Source organism: Rousettus aegyptiacus, unplaced genomic scaffold (genome assembly GCF_014176215.1).
Source record: "Rousettus aegyptiacus isolate mRouAeg1 unplaced genomic scaffold, mRouAeg1.p scaffold_m13_p_4, whole genome shotgun sequence".
In the NCBI taxonomy this organism is placed as follows: Eukaryota; Metazoa; Chordata; class Mammalia; order Chiroptera; family Pteropodidae; genus Rousettus; species Rousettus aegyptiacus.
The window spans coordinates 128,916,116-128,926,863 of NW_023416307.1; the positions used below are offsets into that span (position 1 = coordinate 128,916,116).

Below are 10,748 nucleotides of genomic sequence, written 5' to 3' on the forward strand. Positions count from 1 at the left end.
ACAAACTAATCAAAAACAGACTCACAAATATTGGTGTTGGACAGAGAGGAGGGCATTGAGGGGTGGGGCTGGGAGAATAGGGTGAAAGGTTAAAGAAGTACAAATTAATAGTTGATGGATGGTCATGGGGCTGGGGAGCATGGCATAGGGAATGCAGTTAGCATTAATACATCGGCTAGGTGGAGGGTCTGGGGAGGGAGGAAGTATTTGGGGAATCGTTTTTAGAACTATATAGATGTCTAACCAATGTACTGTATACTTGAAACTAATTAAAACAAATTTTTAAAAAGTAAAGGCTCAAAGCTCAAAAAGAAAAAAAAGTAACAGCAAAGCCATAAAAAAATAAAATTTTTCTTAGCTGAATAAAGACTTGATAGTCATATCAAGGTTATGTTTTTGAGCCATATGGTTATTTTAAAGAAATCTTACAACTATCCAAGGACATACATGAACAGACATATAGAAAACAGATTACCTACAGTACAATATTATTAACTTCATAACACTAATTTCCAAAGGAAAATGGAGCCAGAGCCATAGAGTTTTATGAGCGAAAATTTGTGATACAAAGAATATGTTTTGAGCAGGATTAAAGCAACAGACATTTTCAGTTACATTTACATATCTCAGAAAATTTGCGACAGTTTAGAAAAACAATTATTTGAAAATATATTCCAGTTGACAAAGAGATGAGGTTTGACAGCAAGCAATAAAATTAATTAAAATAGAAGTCTAAATGTTTGCAGACTGCTTTAAAATCAAATTAAAATGCCAAAAGTAGTCTCAGTAAAGAATATACATGTTAAAATTCTAATTACAAAAATCTAAATCTAATAGCTCAAATTATAAGACCAAAGAGAAGAAGAATGTAAGGAAGGAGAGCAAAGCTATGTTAAATTCCTTTTTCACATGGGAGAGATCCAGAAGCTTTTCTTTTTATGTTTGACTCTTACAATTTCTGAAATTGGTTTAAAATTGTTAAAATTGGATTAAAAAACATTTTAAATAGTTAAAGTTTTCAGCAAATATACTTTAAAGAAGTATATATGCCATTAAAAATACTGGAAAAGATAAAAATGTTACCCTTATTTTAAAAAATGAAAAAAATGTTAAATAAACAGAAAATTATTGTTTAAACAATAAGAATGTATAAAAATGACAGAAATCACTTTCAATAAATATGAATGAATTGAATTTTGATTTAAAAAAATCTTCAGCTAAAAAAATAATGTCATTACATATTGTACCTAAATCAAAGGAGAAAATAAGTAGTAAAAGAATAATTTTCATTTGTGGTAATATTATAGGATAACCAACAACATTCTTTTGAAACACATCTATAAAAATCAATAATATGTAAAATAGCTTCTTTTTAATATATTACAGAGTCCATAAGAAGTATCTCCAAGAGCCTAGAAACAAAGAAATACCAAAATCCTGAGTGGTAAGTGTGAGAGCTTACACTTCACTGTGGGTAGGGATTAGTCCCTTGCCTGAGAAATCTAATGACTTGAATTTTAATGTACATCAATTGGAAACAAAACTTTGAATGAATACAAGACAGCAGGTTGGAACTGAGACCACTGCACAAGCTGAGGCTTCAAATTGTTGCAACGCATTCATTGAAAGATTGGACTAAGAGAAAGTTTACTCACTGTTGTAAAGGAGAACAAGAACAATTACTTCTGTACTTGGGCTCAGTGTATGAGAGAAAGTAACTTCCCCTCAGAATTCTGATCATAAGACTTCACTTACATAGGTTTAGTATTCAAATTTATACAACTTGATCTCAGATGTTCCAAGCGAAGAACTCAACTGAAAAAAAAAAAAAATCAGTTGTAAATGAATAAGTATAGGGAAATGAAGGAAGGCTACACTTTCTATAAGATTCCCATAGATAAAGCCCTGCCAATTATGAACTCATAATCCAACATCACAGAACACATAAATAAATTTACCATGAGTGAAATTCGGCAGATAAAACAAACAGGAACAAACCCCTATTACAATAGAACTATCAGAGAAAGACTTTTAAATATTCGTATTTAAAATAAGATGAACAAAAAGAATTGATAGATTTGAGAGAGGATTGCACAGAATATGAAAAATTTTAAATAGATATTGAAATTAGAAAATAAATGGATAGGATTAAAAGATTAAATATATTTGAAGAGGTTTACTGAACTCCAACTTAAATCTGAGAAAATTTTACTTTGTCGCATTATAGTTAAGAGATGTAAAACATTAAAAGAGGTTGAGAAATATGGATGAAGCAAAGAGAATGCTAACATTTTAAAAATATTTAAGAGGAAACAATAGAAGGGATGGGGAAGATAAATAACATTAACAGAAAATGTCAGGTAATTTTTCAGAACTGATGAGAGAAGTTAATTATTCAGATTCAGGAAGCACAGATTTAGAGAGTTCTGAACAAAGTAAACAAAAAATTTCATGGCTGGACAAAATTGTAATGAAACCTCAGGACACCAAAGACAGAAAAAAATCCTAAAAGCAATCAGAAAGAAATGACAAGTTACTTGTAAGAAATGACAACTAGTCTCAGCAGCAAAATAATAAGTACAAAAAGGAAATAATTATCAACTTAAAATTTTATATAACCTAAAATCCTATATCTAGCTAAATTTTTATTCAAGGCTGAACAAAATAAAGACGTTGGCAAGCAAAACCAAGGGAGTTTACCACAACGATACTGTCTCTGAGATCTACTAACGGGAATTTTTCAGAAATAAGAAAATTAACCCCAGAAAAGCAAAGTAAGATAAAAGAAGCAATAATGAGTGAGAAACTGGTAAACATGTGGGTAAATCTTTGTGGTTTATAAGAGAAATATAACTCTGAAATACTGAATAAGAATAGCATCTAAGATGGGAGTTAAAAAGATAAACAATTTCTAAAACCCTGGTACCATTCTGGAGATGGGCAGAGATGTTGAATAATTTTAGATGTTGTCAAGTCAACCATGCTTTAAAATGTTACGGTTAACTACTTTCAGATAAGCAGTGGGAGAAAAGAGGGATAATTAAACTTAATTAATACAATGAAATGTAGGAAAGGAGAAAAAAGGAAAGAAAAGCATAGCGTAACCATAAAATAAGATGAAAATGAATCCAAATATACTAGCAATCACAATAAATGTATCAGCAATCACAACAAATAGAAGTGAAATAAACTCATCACTTAAAAAGACAAATATCAGCCTGATTAAGAAGAAAATCCAGTTACATACTATTAAAAGAAACACTCAAAATATGAGGATTCACATGTGCAAAGTAAAGGCATAATAAAAAATATACCAGGAAAATATTAATTTAAAAAATTTGGTATTGGGAGGGGGATGGTATATGGGGTAAAAGGGATCAAATATGTAGTGACAGAAATCTAACTATGAGCGGTGAACACAGTGCAATATATGTATGACTTACTGTCAAATTATACACTTGAAACTTATTGAATTTTGTTCATCGATGTCACTATAATAAAAAAATATCTGGTATAGCTAGATTAACACCAAAAAATGTAAAGAAAAAGTATTGTTAATAGTAAAACAATCACAACATAATAAGAAGAATAATATTTTTAAGAAGACATATGAATTCTGAATTTCTATGCATCTAAGGTAGGACCTCAGATTACATAAAGAAAAAAAAAGGCAGAATTTCAAGGAGATACTGATAGGTCTATTATTATAGAGAGAGATTTTAACATATCTGATTTCGTTATTTATAGGACCAGCAGATGAAAATTGATAAGTAAGTGGAAGATTGAAACAATATAACTACCCAACTTTAGTGGATGTATAGAAGCCCTATCCAATCACTAGTGATTGGGAATTTTTCTCAAAAACACATATGACAATTCTAAAAACTACTTACCAGGCCACAAAGTAACTCTCAACCAAGATCAAATAATCATACGAATCACATTATTTGACCTCAAAGCAATTCAATTATAAATCAATAACAAAAGAAACTTTAAGTACACTTTAATAACCTTTAAATAAGAAATCATAATGAGAAATGAAACATATTTCAAAGTTAATTATAATTAAAACAATCTTTCTGAACCTTCACATACAGCTAATGTGGTACTTAGAGGAAAATTTATATCTTACATTGGAATATTAGAATGCATACCAGAATAAAAGAAATTTGCTAACTCAAAGAGCTTTAAAAAGGCAATAAAACTGTGACTAACTAAAGGAAAAGAATATAAATACGTATAAATATAGGAATGGAAAAATAAATTATCCATGAGAGCTCACATCTCAAAACTCACTGTCTAAGAAAAAGGAGCTAATAAAATAGGAAAAGCTTCTGACAAGATCGAGCTGGTTTGTGAGGAGTTTGTAATGAGACAAAGCATAAGGGATGGAAAGAGGGACATACGTATAGAATAAAACTTTAATATTAGAGAATACTGTTAACCACTTGAATGAAATAGAAATTTTTCTTTAAAAGAAATACAGCATTTGAATCTACTTCACAAAAATTTAGAATATTGAATCTACTCATTACCATGAAAGAATTTGAATCAGTTATTAAAATTCTACCCACCCCAAAAGAAACAACATAAAGTCCAGATGGTTTTGCCAGTGAGTCCTACTCCAAACGTTCAAAGACATATTTCCCTAAATATTGTTAGGAAGTTAATATAACCTTGATACCAAAACCTGAGAGGAACGGTACAAGAAAAGAAAATAAAAGACCAAATAAATACACGAATATAAAATATTATCAACTGAATCCAGCAATGTACTGTACACTTTTTTTTTTTTATGTTACCCATTTGGGCTCATTTCAGGATTGAAAGGATGGTCTTATTTTAGAGAAATCTATTCACTTCATTAACTGACTAGAGGACAAAATGTATATTGTCATCTCAGGAGACATAGATAAGACATAAGTTCTGAATAAAAATTCGGAATTTTTTCACAATTTAAAGAGTATTTTATAAGAGGTATAGAAAGGAACTTTCTCATATAGGATCTATCAAAAATCCCAGAACAAATAACACATTTAGTAGTGAAACATCAGAAGCATTTAAAGTTGAGGAAAAAGAAAGAATGCCTACTCTCCTTGTTTCTACTCAAAATTTTAGTGAAGGTCCTAGCTAGCACTGTAAGACATTTTCAAAAAATGAAAGCTATAAACAGAGGAAAGGAATAAAGAAAACCACATAAAGTCTTAAATAATAAGGTTACAAATATAGGAAACCCAAGAGACTATACAGGCAAACCATTAGACCAAACATGGGAGATGAGCAAGTTTGCTGGTTACAGAGTCAATATATAAAAAGTTATTGCTTTCCTAAACATCAACAAAAACAAAAACAATAAGATTAAGTCATTTTTAAGAATATGGCATTTTAATAGCAAAAAAACTCTGAAGTATCTCGGAACAAATTTAAAGAAAGCTTTAAAAGGTGCATATGGAAAAAATTATAAGACTTCATTAAAGAATTTTAAATAACTAGGGAGGTATACCATGTTCACAGGTGAGAAAACTGATGACAATTCTCCTGGATTTTAATTATAAATTTGATAAAAATATAAGAAAAATATCCACAATATTTTTGAAAAATTTGAAAATTTGAATCAAAATTCAAAGGCAAAACAACCAAGGCAATTTTGAAGATATGCATAATGGAGGGTCTTGTCTTACCAACCATCCACACTTTTTATAAAGCTGCCATAATTAAAACAATATGGAACTGGTGTAGGAATTTAGGATCAACATGTATAAGGAAAATTCATGTCAAGGAAAGCATTGCAAAGTTCTGGGGAAAGAATAAACCAATAAATGTTGAGACAATCTGAAAACTAAAATTAGATTCCTCTTTCACATCAAATTTAATCAATTCTAGGTGGATTAAAAATAAATATGAAAAGCAAAACTTTAAAAATATTTTTGAAAAAAATATAGGAGAATATCTTAATGAAGTAGGAGGATGAAAAATTTCATAGACTGGACACAAAAAGCGCAAATTGCAAAGGAAAATATAAATACATTTGACTGCATAAAATGAAAAACTTTGGCTCAAAAAGATATCATAAACATAGTTAAACCACATAATAGGAAAATTATTTGCAACTCATTTAATCAAAAAACTATCAGTATCTAGAATGTATAAAGAATTTCTATGAACCAGAAAGAAATAAATATTTTTAAAAGTGCCCAATTACTTGCTTTGGCAGCACATATGCTAAAATTGAAATGGTACAGAAATTAGCATGACCTCTATGCAAAGATGACACACAACTTCATAAAAGGTTTCATATTCTAAGCCAGACACAAAAAGACAAATGTATGATTCCATTTATATGAAATATCTAATGTAGACAAATTCATAAAAGCAACAGGTAGATTAGAGGTTACCAGAGGCTACGGGAAGGGGGTAGGATGGGTTATTGTTTGACAAGTAGAGTTTTTGTTTGGGATGATGAAAGGATTTTGAAAATAGATAGGCAACATTATGAATGTAATTAATGCCACTGAATTGTACACTTAAAATGGTAAAAATGCAAATTTTATGTTATATATATTCGACCACAATGAAAAAAGCACCCAATCAATATTTAAAAAGGCAAAAGATTCAAATAGACATTTCAGATAAAAAGAAATACATATGACCTAACAATATCTGAAAATATGCACAATCTCATTTGCAAGTAAAAAATACCACAGAGATTAATACTTTTCTCACTCATCAAGGCAAAAATAGCAAAGTTAGGCAATAGCTAGGGTTGGTAAAACGTGGAGCAACAAGAGCTTTCATACATTGCTGGTGGGAATGTCAATTAATTTAAACATTTTGGTTAGAAGTATAGCATCATTCATTGAAGTTTAACATGTGCTTCCTTATTTATTAATTAAGTAAATACAGGCTGCCATGATAAAGATACTAACAATAAAATACTCGCAATAAAATGACTTAAATGTAAAGAAGTTTCTTTCTCTCTCACATCAATCTCAAAGTTTATTATCTTGATCAATGGAATAACTTTGATCCTCATGGTCATTCTGGTACTTGGTTCTTTTCAAGTGCCGTTATCTGGGACTCTGTCATTTTCTGCAAAGCTGAAGTTGGATTGCCACCATATTTGGGTTTCTGCTAGTGGGAAGAGAAAAGAGCATGGAGGAGACTCTGACCCTAAAGTTGCACAATGGAAAGCTGCTCAGATTCCATTGGTGAGAACATAGTCACATAGCCACATTCAACTAAAAGAAAGTCTGGGAAAGATGTCCAGCTGGATACCACGTATGAAGTTGAGGAGGATGGATTTGAGTGAGCAACTGGCAGTCTCCACTATACTCCAGACTCAAACAAGAAATGGAATGGGCACAAATAAAAAAGCTCTCTGATTCAATTCATAACAGGAAACAAACAAACAAAAAACAGCCCAAATTTCTATCATTGTAGAACAGAAAAATAAATAATGGTATATTTATATACAGGAGCAAAAATGAATAAATTACTGCTGTACAGTTAGGAAGATACTCCTTAGGCAATATTAATATTCAGCTGAGTGGTAGATATTAATATTTAAATGTATATAGATATGCATACATATATGTATATGTACATTACATTTATTATTTTGCATATACTTAAAATTACAAAGTTACTTCCTCAAAATAAACCAGATATAGTTTTTCACCCAACAGGCTGGTAAAAACAAATATTTGCTAATATTAAATGTAGGCAAAGATGTGGGCAGATGGACAATAAAAGTATAAATTGTAGTCTTTTTTTTCCCTGTAGGGCATTTCAGCAGTATAAAAAACTTAAACTGGGCGTTTCTATGAACTGCAGTTTCACTGCTCAGCACTAACCCAGAGAAACAACCACGGAGGCACATAAGAACACAATGTATAGAGATGTTCAATGCAGCAAATTTAAAAATAGCAAAAAAAAAAAAAAATGAGAATAACTTAAATGGTATTAATTAAAGAAATGACTAAACTATGATCCAGCCATACTGCTAAATATTATACAAGAGTAAAAAGAGTGATGTGAAACTATTTGTGTCTAACCTGAGTTGATCATCAAGACCCAATATTCTATGAGAGAACAGTGTAATGGTTACTGTAGATAGGGGTGTGTGTACATGTGCACGTGTGTGTGTGTGTGTGTGCGCGCACGCGTACTTTGTTCTGACTTGTCTCCAAAAAGAATTTGCTATTTAAAAAAGTCTACTCGAAGAACTATTGTTTTAAAACATTAAGCTTAAAAATGTTTTAAAACCAGTGAAAGAGACTTGACCATCTAAATAAAACTAAAGGAAAATGTTACTCGTCCATTCATTCAAAAGTATTTATTGAGTGCATACAATGTGTTAGAATCTGGGATATAGCAGTGAACAAGTCTAGTAATTGGTCAAAGCCTCAGTTTATCCATCTGAAAAATGAGGTGAATATATATATTGCTCAAAAGTCAGTTACGGGCACTTAGAGTGTAAAATCTGATCATTCTCCATATGAAGTGCTATGTATGGTTGATCAAGGAGGAGAAATGAAGGCATTTTATCTTACTCTTCAAAAAGAGTCTGAAGTATGAAATGCTAATCATTATAACAAGAAATCTAGTCCAGATCAAAATGCTGTTAGATAATCACACAACTAATTGGAGAGTGAGAACCAAAAGGGACTCATTAATGGTAAAATACACAAGTACTTCTCAAGGAGGTCAATGCAGAGGGGGTGCCTTTTATAACACCGACACCAAACTCTTGATAATACAATAGGAAGCATTGTGGTCAAATTTATGGTTGTCACTTCTTGTTTTTTGAGATCTTCCTTTTGAAAAATTGGAATTAAGAATAATTGGCTTTTCCAGTGATTAATAGATGAACCTCAGATCCACAAGTTTGGCTCTGATCACACCTCTTTTGAGTGAGGCGGTCCCCAAACAGCATCAATTTCATTGTCCATCTGCCCTTCTTCCTACAAGAATGGTTTCAAAAGCCTTAAAAGCATTGATCTGAAAGTTACTTTTGCACCTTAGACAAGTCGTCCCTATTGCCACCCACTCTTGACAGCCACCAGTGTCAGAGACTGCCCTACTTCCATGATCTCCAACCCTGAAAGAGAGGTACATCCCACACAGAAAGGATGATGAAGCAAGAAGGGGTCACTGTCTGAATAACTCCACCAATTATTCAAAATAACCCAATGAACAAATGGGAACTTGAATATGCTATCAAGAGATTTGAGGTCTTTCATCTCCTGGAGATCTAGATAAATCTGTTTTTTATTCCATACCCCAAAATCAGACCCTGAGAGCAAGATTAGAATGCCAGTCTGTACAGAGGTACACTGGATATTCTGGGCTCACGCAGACTTTCTTCACTGGTCTATGCACCCATCCACCAGCTTCAAGTGCTGGCTGCTAATAGCTCACAGGGGACCCTTTTCTGGAGCATTGTCTTTGAATGACTGGTCACTGCCTATGTTAGGAGGATGTGCCAGCCCACGCCCACACTTCAGAGCAATCCTCAGAAAATATCTAACTGAAATGGTGATTCAGAGGGCTGGTCTCCTTGACTCCAGAGAGGACCAGCTTTGTGGTATTATTTGTACTCTTGAGCTCCCCCAAGGATCAGGCCGAAACCATTCTGCAGCCAAGACCACAGCTTTGTTCAACTCCTTCCCCACCCCGATTCCATAGCCCTTTTTCCTTTTCCCTGAGAGCTCCACCACCACCGCCCAAACCAAGTCATTTGAACATGACTGTCTCAGGCTCTACTTCTAGGAACCTCATTAAGAGAAGGAGAAGGAAACATGGACAGATGTGAGACCATGAAGGAGAAGCAACCAATAATGGTATATTATCAAGCCAGAAAAAGACAAGAGTAACTGGCGATTAATCCTATGAATAAACTCTGAAATTCACTGTAGGACACACACCTAAGGGTCACTCAATACCAGAAGCAAGGAAACTGGGGTATGTGTACACCAATTCTCACCAGACATTGGTTCAGGCTGCTGGTGTGGGGAGCATCAACTCCACAGCACTCCCAGATGTGTGAGGATGGGCCACCCTGTAAGGTCTCAGAGAAAGCCTTTGGGCCCCAATGCTGGAAGTTGAAAGTCAGGCCACTATGGCTGAAGTGCCAGAGCCAAGGGAATACAGGCAGAGTAGAGTTTTTAATTCTAGCCCCAAACTTGTTTTTGCTTCATGAGGTCAATGAATGAACCCTCACAACACTTCTACTAGACACCAAATTGACCCAAACATATTCAGCCCCTTCTCTCCATTCTCACACACACACACACACACTTACCACTCTCACACAGCATTTGTGTGTGAGGAGTCAGCATTGATGAAGGACATATTTACTTTGCAGAAATACAGTCTCAGAGATAACATTATGCATTCCTATTCTTCAAAGTCCCCCAGCTACCCCAGGAACCCTCGCTGGCTACCTCGGCTCTAGGATATCCATGTGGATGAGAGACCATCAGTGGAACAAAACGGTCTTTCAGTCTCCTAAGAAGGTATTTATGGATTAATAAAGCAATTTTCCTCTCTATTTCATTAGTATCATGGCATGCCATTGTATTGCTTTGAATTAAGAATTAAGTATTAAGTTTGTGTGGTAAATTAAAAAGTAAATTGTTTATTGTGTCATTTCTTGGCTGAGTGACTTAGCACAATGGAAGGAGCAGGAATGCAGAAACAAGCTCACTCAGAGAGCCTGTGAAAGAGAATAAGAAGTGGGAGAGATC

At 33.2% G+C, this 10,748-nt stretch overlaps 1 pseudogene; it reads left to right on the forward strand.

Annotated features, from left to right (window-relative positions):
- The first annotated feature begins 6,202 nt into the window (after positions 1-6,202).
- LOC118602326 lies at positions 6,203-6,302 on the forward strand (annotated as a pseudogene).
- Positions 6,303-10,748: the final 4,446 nt, after the last annotated feature.